General features: G+C 50.0%; 1 non-coding gene across 1 annotated transcript; it reads left to right on the forward strand.

The window, feature by feature from the left end:
* The first annotated feature begins 13,225 nt into the window (after nucleotides 1–13,225).
* On the forward strand, nucleotides 13,226–13,297 carry Trnap-ugg (transfer RNA proline (anticodon UGG)). Its single transcript has one exon. It is a non-coding gene; the product is annotated as a tRNA-Pro (tRNA).

Genomic DNA, 13,297 nt, shown 5'->3' on the forward strand with positions numbered 1-13,297 from the left:
CCGCCGCCATATTGGCGCCCAACGTCCGCCCTCCAGGGCGCGCAAAATAAGAACCTGCACCGCTACAGTCCTTGTGGGAACGGCGGAGGACGATGATGATCAGTGCGTCGCCAGGACCTCTATTGGTCGTGTACATTTAGGTTCTTTTTGTATGTAGCATTATAATTTATTGATAACTCATTCAATCGATTAGGAACTTGTGTAGATATGCGTGTAGTTTGTGCTTTCTTGCGCGAGTAGTTCGTCGCCTTATCCACGCTTTTTGAAATCACCACAGACGCTTTCGCATAAACTTTCGAATCGGCGTTCGAGTATACGTTTAACTAAGCATCATTCCACGGTTACTTTCAACACAGGAGTCATTCTTATGTCCGTGCACATCCCCCTTTTCTTCGGAACGTCACAGCACTCCTTTAATATCTTCCCTTTTCGTGCGCATCGAATAGCACGATATTCAAGCCCGGGTACCTGCCTGAAACTGATGGCCTATACACTAAAGTAGAACGTGGGGCTTTACTGTGCGTTGTCCTATCGTGCAGAACTCCTTCACCACTCTGTTAGGGCTCAAAATGCTACGCATATAGACTGTATTCGTTGAAAAGTTTAGCGGTCAATTTCTTCGCTTGGCAACACTGGAAACGGCCACAGACATGGCCGATGCGCCACGGGCACGGCGCAGCCTGGGCCACTGCGGCCGCACGCCGAAGAAAAAAAAAGGCACCGGCGTGCGTCACCTGCTCCGTTACAATCCGATTCTAAACTGTGGCGCCAACAGAGATGTTATTAATCCCACTCACAGTGAACTCGACGCAATACTTTGTGTTCGGCGAAGAGTTCGTAGCGTGAAACAGTCATGTGTTTCACAGTCGTGCTTAGCACCGACAAGTGCCGCCATCCCGCGAAGCCCGACGTAACGAGTGACGGCGCACTCAGTAGTATTAACTCTATGGGCGCACTCACACAGTTGCATGGAGGAGAAGAGGGGTGCCTGATCTGCGGGCCGTGCGCACAACGTCGCCTAGCATCAGACGCTTGGCCACAGATATGGCGGCGCACACTTGGTTGCCTGCATGCATTCCACGCCATTGAATACCGAGGATATGGTTAATGCTTGAGCTATTCCGAAGTGTTTGATTCTCTGTTTCATGCGCAAAAGACAGAACGGACCATCGAAAAGTATTAAGGCGAATCGCAAAACAGTCTCAAGAGGCAAGATTACACAGCCATTTGACACCGCGAGGAGGCAGCACGGCGTCTCCGGCGCTCTACGGCATCCAGGCTTTCGCCTTCACAACCTATGAGTGCTGAGGTGCACACAGCCATAATATTTTTGCATTCAAAGCACGTAGGCATACTAAGTTCTGCGGAGGAGTTTTTCGCCCTCGGCATGGTGCTGTTTTTTTTTAACCTTGCCAATTCCATCAGCAAAGTAGCATAGCGAGTGATGACGCGGTTGATAGGCTTTGTTCCACTTATTAACTGGTAGTCGGATCATCCATGCACACCGAATCAGCAGGCTTAAAGAAGGGTGGGCACGGGTCGTTTTTGGACTCTGTGACAGACCCAACCACTTCTGAAGATTTTAAAGCAAAGCTTTCTGCCTCTACCTGCCAACGGTTCTTTCGTGGCGTGCGGGGAGAAGAAACTCCCAACGCGGCTGGGGATGAGGAGGCCGCTTTTCACTCACGGAGCACAGTGTAGATGGCGCGGCGATAAGGCGCTATTACCCATCGTTCCCCGCACGCAGGTGACTGCTCGCACCTGAAGGCGGGTCGGCGGTATTTATTCCAACCCAATCCAATCCAATGCTCCTCGTGCATGCGCAACGCTGTCTACACGGACGACAAGGGACAAGCCACGGACAAAGCGAGGTCCAAAGGTGCTTTTCCCCTAAAAATCCACGTCGCATGAAGTCGCGCACATTGAAGAAGTGACGTCACGGTGCCGCGTCGCTGCTTGGGGGGGGGGGGGGGGGGGGGGGGGGTGGGGGGGGGGGGGGAGGGGGGTCGGGCCTGGTCCCCAACGGGATATGGTTTGCGAATAGGCAGCCCGGCCTTGGCCGACGCTGCTGCTGAGTTCGGGACGCCACCGCGAATCCCAGGTAACGGCAGGCCACGGTGTAAGACGGCAGGCAGAATCTCTGGTTTCACTCTTTGTAGAGCCACGCGTGTGAATCCAAGTGACGCCGCTTGGGCAATTGTTGTGGGTGCCGTTTAAAGCTTTGCTTTCAAACCACCTTCGCAGCGTGGATTGGAGCCAATTTTTTTGTGTGCTGTTAACCCATTTTCTTCCGCCTAAACGGCCTCGGGACTAGTGTGAACTATCTGTTGATAGAAACAATGGCCATAGCTTAATTTGACGTGCGTTCGTTTCCGCTTAAAGGTCCCGTAGCCTTCCTTTACCCAGGGTGGTTTATTTTATCTGCCAATAAGGTTTTAAAGGAAAACTACCCCGATAAGACATACCAATTTGTGAGTTGGTTGTTGGGGGCTATACAGATACCACTGGCGGATCGAATGCGCAGCTTTCAAATGATTCATTGCCGGCAATAGAAAGCCACGTGCAACTAGTAAGTGATTTATAAAACAGCTGATTTCAAAACTATTCCGAACATTACTTTTAACGATGGGTCCATGCATGTACACCCGTTGTCAAAATTTTCTAGGCCATACCTTAGCCCTCTGGACCACAAATAATTCAAAGAATAAGCGTATAACCCTTCAACTGTGACAAAATAATTTGATGACAGTAAAAAAGAATGAGTGTTCTCTAGCTTTCCGGCGTAAAACGTTTCCAGCCTCGCTCTCCGGCGGTAGCTTGTACATTGAATGTTTTGTGGCCTGCGCTCTTCCGGCTTGGCCTAGAAAAATTTGACAAAGACTGTACCTCGCTGAACGGCGTACCTTGGACGAATGAGTGTCCGAATCATTAGATGGTTACCTATGGGCTCAAGTCACGGACAGCCGTGGGCTGTGATCACAGAGGTACCTGTGATCTGATGGGTGTAGAGCAGTAATATTTGGCTCCGGTACTTTGTGACCCTGATCCAAGTAGTATTGGATGCGCCTGTTCACTTCATTAAGGAAGCATTTCAGAATGTTAAAAAGTTGAAAAGGAGCGTTGCGGGGTCCCTTTAAAGGGACCCTGCAACGCTTTACATAAGTGCTTTCACTCTTTCCTTCGCGTCTGGAAGCATTGCGAAAGCTACAGTTATCGCGAGCACGGAACGGCACGGCGTGATTTGCTCGTCGCACCAGATACGCCTTCCAATTCTGCTTTGTTTTTTGTGACTTTTTTAAGTTGCTATCGAAAAGCGTTCATTGCTGTAACTGAAGAAAAACCGGCCAACAGCCGCTACATGGCCTTAGTGACGTAATTCGAGCCATCGAAGAACGTCAAGAGCGCGAAAGAGGGAAAAATCTTTTGAGCGAGTTTACAAGTTATCTAATGGGCAGTAATTTTATCTAATAAGCAGTAATTTTTGGCTCAGACGTACTTTTGCGACCCCCTAATCTAAGTACTCGGTGTGCTGGGTGACTACGTTCTGTAAGCATTTAGGATATCAAAGAGTTGAAAAAAAGTGTTTCAGGGTCCCTTTAAGGCATTTAGACCATAAGCGAGCGTCAGTGCTGTACTGCCTCAGCGCGCGGGGAAACCACATGCCCCGCACATCGTCTTGCCGAGGCTACTTCGCTACAGGGTTTCTTCGACCTTGACCGTCGGCCGAAGCAGAGGCCGCTGTATCGCGCTTTCGCGTGCCAGCTGCAACTTTCTTCGCCGTCATTGCGCCACCAATTGGCCGCGGCCTGTGTGTACTATACACTGGGCGGTAGTAAACAATCATCGACTCGGTCCCACGTGACCGATGATCGCCGGGCCAGCGCCCGAGGCCAAGGCGCGACGCCCGTCTGGCCCGGGCACGTCATGCGAGCCAACGATCGGGTAACGGGCATGCGATGGCCACGTGTAAACTTTCTTCCAGAGAGGCGAGGGTGGTTGAAAGATTGCTCATGCCGTGGCCGGCGCGCCGTACGTTCCCCCCTCATTCGAAGAACCACGCTCCCTGAACGCTCTTGACTTCTGAACCAGCCCCCGCCATTCTTCAGAGGTCGTAAAGCCGGGTGGCGCAGGTGCTTTTCGAACGTCGTGTACTCGCTTCTACCAGTTGGAAAAGATGTCTAGACGAAGTGGTGTTTGTAAACGGAATGCGTGCACGCTTTTTCTTTTGCGCTGTTACGACACCTTCAGATATCGAAACAACTCAGGCATGTCGTGCGCACTTTCTTTGTGTTACGATACTTTCAGGAAAAATTGAGAGGTTAGGAAGCTCTCAAGAGCAAATCTTGGACAGGAACTTGCGGGTTTCTCGGTACCGATCTTTTGAAATCAAACCTGATTTCGTTGATCGGTTTCAAAGTATCCGCAGGGTTGCGAAACACTACATCACCTCGCTGTCAATGTAAAATTTCTGATAAACGATCCTACCGATGAAGAAGTTTATGCGGAAGAACTGTTTCACAGCGCAAGCTGTGCAGGGGTGGTGTCGCCTTTGTGGAACCGATATTGGTGACATTAATCGTGCGTGACCACGATCACACGCAGGTCGAATAACGCTGTCGGTGGCTGGCTTCGAATAGGTGACCCGTAGATCGCGAAACATGCAGTTTAAGCAAATGAGCTATGGTCGCGCTTCCGTGCATTGCTTGCAAAATTTTGTTAAGAATCAGATCATAACACTGATACTGGTGACATGTAAGACCATAATGGAGGAAGACTTTAAAACCGGTGGCGAGCGTGCACGGCGTGAGGTTTCACCTGAAGTACTTAGGGATACTAGCTAGCATCTTCCGAAGAATTTTCTGGCGCCGAAGGCCGCTTATAAGGATGTGGAACGTATGATTGTGGAAAAGAACTGTAACTGCTATGTTAACACAGATAGGAAGATATTAATTAAACATTTGTCCTCTATAACTCCGTTAGATGACGTATCCCCAGGAGGGAAATGAAAACACGCCATTCTATTCTGCTCCCTACTTACACAACCCTAGTATCGCAAGAGTGCCCGGTCGGGGTGTAGCAAGTAGGCCACAATGATGGCGATATTACATACATGATTGTGCACATCCGTATGAATTCCGAGCAGACACTAAATGCCGTCGGCTACTCACTAAGGGCTAGATATCCGTGGCGTTCTCCGGGCTAGATATCCACTAAGGGCTAGATATCCGACGTCAATTGTGTTTTCGACTTTCTTTGAAAAGTTTCGATGCCTTTCTAGTACCTAGTGGTTGGCCTCAATATGACCAGACAGGACCACACAAATGAAGAAAAGCTGAGAGAGGGGAATAAATCGATATAGTGGCACTATGTATGTATGACAGACAGACAGACAGACACAGACAGACAGACAGACACAGACACAGACACAGACAGACAGACACAGTCAGATAGATAGATAGATAGATAGATAGATAGATAGATAGATAGATAGATAGATAGATAGATAGATAGATAGATAGATAGATAGATAGATAGATAGATAGATAGATAGTCAGCCAGCCAGACAGACAGACAGACAGAGAGAGAGAGAGAGAGAGAGAGAGAGAGAGAGAGAGAGAGAGAGAGAGAGAGAGAGAGAGAGAGAGAGAGAGAGAGAGAGAGAGAGAGAGAGAGAGAGAGAGAGAGAGAGAGAGAGAGAGAGAGAGAGAGAGAGAGAGAGAGAGACGGCTTCTTACTCTGGTGGAGTGGGCTGGGAAGAAATGCAACCTAGGAGACGTGCGCATGCATACCCAACCCGTATGGCGCTCTTGCGCATGCATACCCAACGCGTATAGATCAGTGCCGCCGACGCAAGCATGCACCGACCGCACTCCGGACATGCCGCAGCGGGGCCGCCGTCGCCGCGCGTCCCGAGCGAAAAGGATGCGACGGGGTGAATACACCGAGTAGACCGCTGCTGGCCGGCGGGAAAAAACAGCAGCCTCGGACGTCGTCGCCCCCTAGAGAGAGGGAGAACTCCAAGGGGAGCAGCAGTAGTGGAAGGGATCCACGTGTTTTCGTCGGCGGCGTCTTCGAGGAACCATCGCCGCCGCCGCCACCACCGCGGGCGGTCACCGCCGCCAACGTGAGCCGGCGCGAACTCTCACGAGGCCGCTTCGAAGGAGCGAGAACCATTTCCGAGACACTCCCAGCGTGGAGCCTTATTATTATTGAGCCGAGCCCAGCGTTCGCAACTCGTGGGACGCTCGCTACCGTCGATTAGTCTTTTTTCAACAGCGATGCGGCTTGGGGGAGATGTGGGTTGTGCATACGCGGCGCGGCATATTTACCTTTTGAAGCGAAAGCTTTCTATGTGGGACCGATGGCGTCCTGTCAAAAAACGAATGCTTTTCCGCGTAGACCGGTTGGTCGACCGAAAAGCTCTGATATCTTTGGACACACGGCGCGTGCGTAAAAGCGGGGTTCCATTATGTCGACATGGTTACTTGAAAATTGCGAAAAAGCGAACGGTTCTAGATAAGACAATACACGCCTCCATCTTGAAGGATTACAATAGTTTATCTTTATCTCATAAACCACGTATCGGTATACATTTAAATCGTTCGTAGATGCGGTTACTTAGTGCACGAAAAATGCTCCAATGAGTTCGTTCTTCGTTCACGATTTGGGTTTTCGAAGGTTTGACGATCGTTTGGACGCACTTTCAGCGAAGGCTGGATGCATTCTTAGCTTTCCCGCTTCTGCCAACTTTTTTTAGAAGGGGTGATATTTTTTTTTATTATTTCAAATGCTTACGTATTTCTATGCGGGCTCAACGAGGAGACCACCCGTCTGTCAATCACACTTCTGCAGCATTGGAAAACGCTGTTAATTAGAGGCCCCACGGCTTTCACGTTTCCAATCTTAAGACCGCTTCTGCGGTCCCCGAGAAACCGACTTTCAAGCGCTGCACTCGTACAATGTTGTGAATGTGACTTCAAAGGGACTCAGTGTAAAGCATTCCCTAGGGAACATAAGGGTTTTAGAGATGCATTAAATATAAGGCCATAGGGACATCCACACTTCGAAATCAGACACCTTATATTCCCCTAAAAAACGTTGTCTCGGCAATGCATTTGTGCATAGTAGTGAAGCCTACTTTTAACGGGCTAAGTGTACATATTTCTGGAGCGATACGTGGAGTATTATAATGCTATGTATTAAAAGACCCTTGGACCATCATACGTTAATATCAGATTCGTTACGCTGCCGCTAGAAAAATGTTGTTTCCAGAATCATTTGTGTAAAATGTAAAACGAATATAGAGGCCTTATATGTAGTTCTGCATGGGGATGCACGGGGTCTTACGATGGTATCTAACAGCGGGACCTTGGGCCTTCCTTCATGGGTGCAAGGCTGAATAACATCGTTTTAAATGAAAGGTCATACGTTCCGTAGCTCTCTCGGCTTTTGTTCGACGAGCAACGAGGCGTTCGTTGCTGGGAAATGCGTAAATAAAGCTGGTAAATAAATATGTAAATAAAGCAGATATCTTCACTGCTATCGCGCTTCAACCATGGTCACCTTCCCCGACCATTATGACCCATCTTTAGATATTTAAACTAAGGGCCCTCACAAGGGTATATACAACACCATGAGTAACTACCTCACCGGTTCCACGCACATTTATGCAACACGACACACCGAATTACCATTCCACAGTTTTGCGGCGCTCTTTGGTCGCAGGTGCCATAAACACCAACTATCTACTGCCACCGCAGCGCCATCTTGCGCCTTGCAAGTAAGGCGCCCGTTATGGTCCGTGTAAACAGCGCTCGCCTGCCACTCCCACGGGACGCAGTGCAATCGGGGCGACGATCCGTGATTCCCGCGTGCCGCTTCGCATGCGTCGGCGCGGAGGAATCTCCCTCGTGACCGCAAAACACCGCCCAGTTAAATAGGCTTCCGTCACCGCTGCGTCGATATCCAACTTGTGCCACGAAGAAGAACTCCGATGAAGAGTAAGTGAACGTTGTACAAGTACCCCTAGCCAAAACACTGCTCGGTGTAGAAGTGAACGGGATGCTTTCCTCGGCTGAGAAGGCATTCATTCGTAGAGGGTGTTTTGCGTGTTTGTGTATATGCGGTTGAGTCCGTTGCCCGACGATCGAGAGGACCTCCTCCTTCCATCTTCTATGTAGGCGCGACGTCGTCGTCGACGTCGTCGGAGGCAAAGAGCGCGTTTTTCGTCGTAAGAATGAATCCCCCGGCGCAATTACTGCGCATGGGCGGGGGCGAGACTGCGAGTGGCGTGCTGTTGGCCTTCAACGTCGGCGACCTCGTCCGGGGAAGATCGACCCCGCGGGTAGCGAGCAGTTGTGGCGGTCGGCCTGTTGAAAGGCGCGCTTCTCAGTGGAGCTGGCGAAGTTACTCTGATGTGGCTATGGGAAATTCCGAGCGGGACTTTGTGGGGCTTCATTACAAGTTACAACACGATATGGAAATGTTTGGTTTCCCCAAGCTTTGTACACCCGCTCCTCTCTGTAATGGTTGTGTCTGAGAGTAAATAAATAAATAAATAAATAAATAAATAAATAAATAAATAAACGCGATTTCCCTGTCAACGGAAGAGACCGGAATGAAGCAAACACGCCTTCTGTAGCATTAACAAAATGTAACAGAACGGGTATAAAATAAAAGCCCGCGCCACGTTTAGTGACAGAGGAAACGAAAGAAGAGCCACTCCACCCTGTGAAAGTATGAACTCTTCACGGGAGTCGTGCTGCGACTGGCCGTTCTTCGATGTCACTCGTTCAATCTCGGTACATGGTCTGGAGAAGCAAGCGAGAAGCAAGCACGCAAACAAGTGCTCACACACGCGCGCGCGTGCGCGCACGCACACGCACACGCACACACACACGCACGCGCACGCGCGCGCACACGAACGTTCGCTCTACGGAACATGTTGCGCTTCAGAAAGATATGGGTAAAGTTGGCTTCACCGCAAGGCGTTTTTTGAGGACGCAAAACAAAAATGCACGGAAACCGTAGCCAGAAACGGCTCCGCTGTGAAATAACGAGGTAGTATGGTGAATTCGTTATAGGTGTATGAACTCGAACATGCCCCTCTGCCTGACGCGTCGACGCCAGGACTCGAGGCCCAGCCACACAGAGGCGTACGCACGTGTCCGGCGAGCGTCGGCGTCGTTCGGCGGAACCGTGCCGGCACCTTCAGTATAGGGCGAGTAACCATACGAGTCCTACGAAGTCGGGCGCCTGCCGCTGTGTTGATGTTTATTGCTAGTGGTTGTTAGACTTGCTGGTCTGATCTCTCTGACATCCTTTACAGGATATACTGATGCGAACGTGTTGTATGACTGATGAGTGGAAAAAAGTTTTCGTCGTCGTCGTCTGATCGCACTGGACATGTCTGCCGACGCAAGAGCGGAAAAAAAAAGATAGACTTACGATTGCTTACTAGCTACCCAGGGCAGTGACTGTTGTGTGGCGGGTATTCCGCGTGTTTTAACACGATTGATTGATTGTAAGGTTTAACGCGCCGACGCAACGCAGGCGATAAGGCGCACCGTAGTGGAGGGCTCCGGATTAATTTTGACCGCCTGGAGATCTTTAACGTGCGCCGAAATCTGTTTTAGCGCGAGCACCTCACAAGCGGCACATCTAACTCTGTGGCACCCTCGGGGAAGTTAAGCTGCTTACGTGCTCGCGAAAGCATTACGGCGCCCCCCAGCGATACAGATTGAAGACTTCTAGGCTGCTTTGCATCTTTCCTCGCTTGAGTTTCTTCGTCTTTTGCCTGACAGGCAGGCTGGCGCCAGTTCTCGCCACGACTTGCCCAGGAGCAGAGCTAGCGGTGGCTGCGGTGCACCTGTTCCGCTCATGTGCCGTTACTTTCACCTTACACACGACGTGACGTCAGCGCCGAGGATACCTTTTGTTCCTCCACTGGAATCGTGCTGATGTGGCGTTGGGGCAACGCACAAAGACTTACTCCGGAGATCCGTGTTCGATTACCTTACGAAGTCCAATATGTAGACTCCAATATATTTTCTTTTCAAACTAACTCATTCGATCTGCCAAATTAATCCCCCGTACGCCGTTATCGCGCTCCCATGTGCCTTTGTGTTTTTCGCATTATGACTTAGTGCTACGAACGGATCAAAGTGTACAACCATGTGTAGTCAAACCGAAATGGCCGCTCCTACGCAGCGGAAGCCGAGCCAAGCCAAGCCAAGCCGGCTCCCGAGCGGGCCCGTGTTATCGCATCATTCGCCGACTCGCTAGCCCTTTTAGCGGCACATTAGACAAGACATTAAGCGGTGCGGAACAAAGGGGCGCTGTTAAGGACGTGCCAAAGACTTCATTACAAAACCCGGCGCGCGTCGAAGGCGACGCGCACTCAGGTAACGAGATGGGAGCAGCCTTTTTTCCATTGTGTTTGCTGGCACGGGCCGCGAACAGAAGACCTTACCGACGTCCTTCCAAGGCCTCTCCTTGGCTTTCACGAACCCGACTTGGGCGGCTACACTATCCGATGGAGACCACGCAGGCGCCTCAACCCCTGCAGCTTTCATTCGTCTTTACGCGACTGCGAACTTTGCCCGCGCAAAGATATCCGGAGAGAGAAAAAAGAAAAGAGAAAATATAATGACGAGGTTGCGTAGCTGAGAAAATAGAAATAGAAATACACATTAAAATGCTACGAGTGTTTCTAGATATCGGACATCGAGTGCGCCGGCCAAACGAACAAAAGGTCCTCGAAGCGGAATACTTGATGCGTTCTGAAGAGCGGGTATACACGCCGAGTGAGTGGATAAGGGCCGGCGTGTGGCGCCACATCGTCGTCGTACGAACTCTGCGCGGGCAGTGGCTGAAAACGAGGACCGAACTCGAGCCTTTACACTTCGCTGTCAGCCGATCGACAAAAAAGCGTTAAGAAGAATCCAAATTGTAAGAAGGGTAGGCAAGATGGCGGTTAGCATGGCAAGTGCAATTAGAAACATTGTCTCTCACCTATTCGTTTCGTACTATTTTTGATTATTATTATTACGTAATTGTCATTTCTTCTGCAGATCGTTTGCTACCTTTTGAAACGTGCATTCGTTTACTTTGCTTGATTATTGCGTATTTTTACGTACTGGGCTCTTAGTATATTCGCAATATGTCCACCTGTTTGTTATTTCGATTGTCGTATGTAGTACAACACAATACAATACAATAAATGTGTCTAACCTAACATAACATAACATAGGGGCTCTTTGAATCATTTTTTAGCATGAAGGCAGGAGCAAATAGCGCGGCGTGTTTTTAAAAAGCATTACATGAATGTGCGCGGTCGGCATAATCTACTTTACTGCTTGCCTTGAAGTTTCTGAATTACGTATAAACAGTCGTTTGCAAACTGTGATCGTCCGACGGGGCGTCGTTGATTAGCAGCCGATCTCTGGCGCACGTGAACGTGAACAACAGCAACAATAACGACGACGACGGCGACGACAGCAACAATAACAGAGTCATGATGCCTGTGGCACGGCTACGGGATGAAGGAGTGGCCGTGCCGATGCGAACGCCATATCTAACGCGCCCCGTCCCTAACACGCTTGAGTCTATGCGGTAGCACTCAGTGACTAACGCAAAGTATTTATCTTGAGAGATGCAGGTTAATTAACACGAGACATTCATTAGAGAACATTGATGCGCGTTCCACGCATTTGTCGATTTGGTATTATACGTAGTTCTAACTTCTGGCAAAAACAGCCCATGATGAAAGTGACTTCGCTTTCACCCGCTGTGAAAATGTCAAGGCGCGGCTTACTAAACGAGGCTGTGCGGCTAATTTGTATTCAGTCCACGGAAAATTGCTGTAGCCCATGTCAGCTCCCCCCTAGCGGCGACTTATCAATAAGCTCCAAAATCTGGCACGGCGCGTGCAAGGCATTTGCATATCCTGGACGAGTTAATTACTCCCCTCCATCAATAACTGTAATGACGGCATGCGTAGGTCACACTTCGGTGGTTTCCTTAGTTGGGAAGGAGGGGGGTTGGAAGCAGATAAAAAAAATCGTCAGCGTTCGTAACTAATCGTTACAACCGTTTCAGAAGGAACCAAAGGTAGTTAAGAGCCAGTAACGTGTAAGTTAAAAGCACTTTTTCGTAGAAAACACTTATATTACCAAGCGTTATTCCGGCGTTTCGGCCGGCAACCGGCCTTGCTCAACGGCTTTTTTGATTATCTCCCAGTAAAGCAACCGTAACAGTTATACTCTATAGTCTGTCCTTGCAGTTCCTATTCCATTCATTAACTGCATCCCACTTTGGCTAATGATATTACCCGATTGCATCACACAACAAAAAACAACAAAACGATGAAGTTCCTGCGAAGATATACGCTGTGCCCCTGTCTCCTTCGCTGCGCAGTTTTATTTTCCCTTCCGAAAATTTATTTCTGGGAAGCCGCCGTATTGAGTTACGTTATTTCCCTTCCTCCACTCGTATTACTTGTGGTCCCGCACTTGGGTAATCACCCAGCGCCAGTATCCGATCATGAGCCTTTAGTTTTGTTTTCTTTATTGTTATCTTTGTCCCATCTAGGTACTTGGATGGATGAAGCCTCGTCATGCCACGTGCCATGCCCGGGCACTCTTTGTGTAGCGATTAGAAGACGCACAGTGAACACGTCTCTAGCGGTATCGTCGGTCAAGAATTTCCGCAGGGATTGCTGTGGAGACAAACAGGAAAAAAAAAAAGTCATCCGTACGTGAACGCGCAAAGTGAGCGCACATCCAGCACCCACGCAGTGACCGCGAACAGATTGCTCAAATCATAATTCTCGACGCAGCGAAACCGGCAATTTCAAAGGAAGAACCCAAAACGACAGTGAAGAGGCCACAGCGCGGAGGGCCGCTACTCCGCTCAAACCGAAACGGCTCCACGCCCGCAGATATACTGCTTTGCGAAAGCCGTTATTCAATCGGAAAACAGGCGCCGAGAGACGAGTGAACGTGGCAATCCACCGCCTTTCCGTCGCCGCCGCGATGCGGTGAGTAGCCGTTCTGAAGGCCGTCAGCGCAATGAGCTCTCAGAGTATCCGACGCACGGAACGGCTGTCGCCATCTCGCGGTAGATTGCGGGCGAAGTAACCACGGAGAAACAGACGGAACAACTCAGCGTGCAGCCGCCGCTGCCGCGTAGTAGATACTGCCTCCTTGGAATCGGCGGAGGAGCGGGCCCGTTGGTCTAGGGGTATGATTCTCGCTTTGGGTGCGAGAGGTCCCGGGTTCAAATCCCGGACGGGCCC

The sequence above is a fragment of the Haemaphysalis longicornis genome, unplaced genomic scaffold, assembly GCF_048455015.1.
Source record: "Haemaphysalis longicornis isolate Haplotype H1 unplaced genomic scaffold, Haemaphysalis longicornis Haplotype H1 scaffold_10, whole genome shotgun sequence".
NCBI classification, from domain to species: domain Eukaryota; kingdom Metazoa; phylum Arthropoda; class Arachnida; order Ixodida; family Ixodidae; genus Haemaphysalis; species Haemaphysalis longicornis.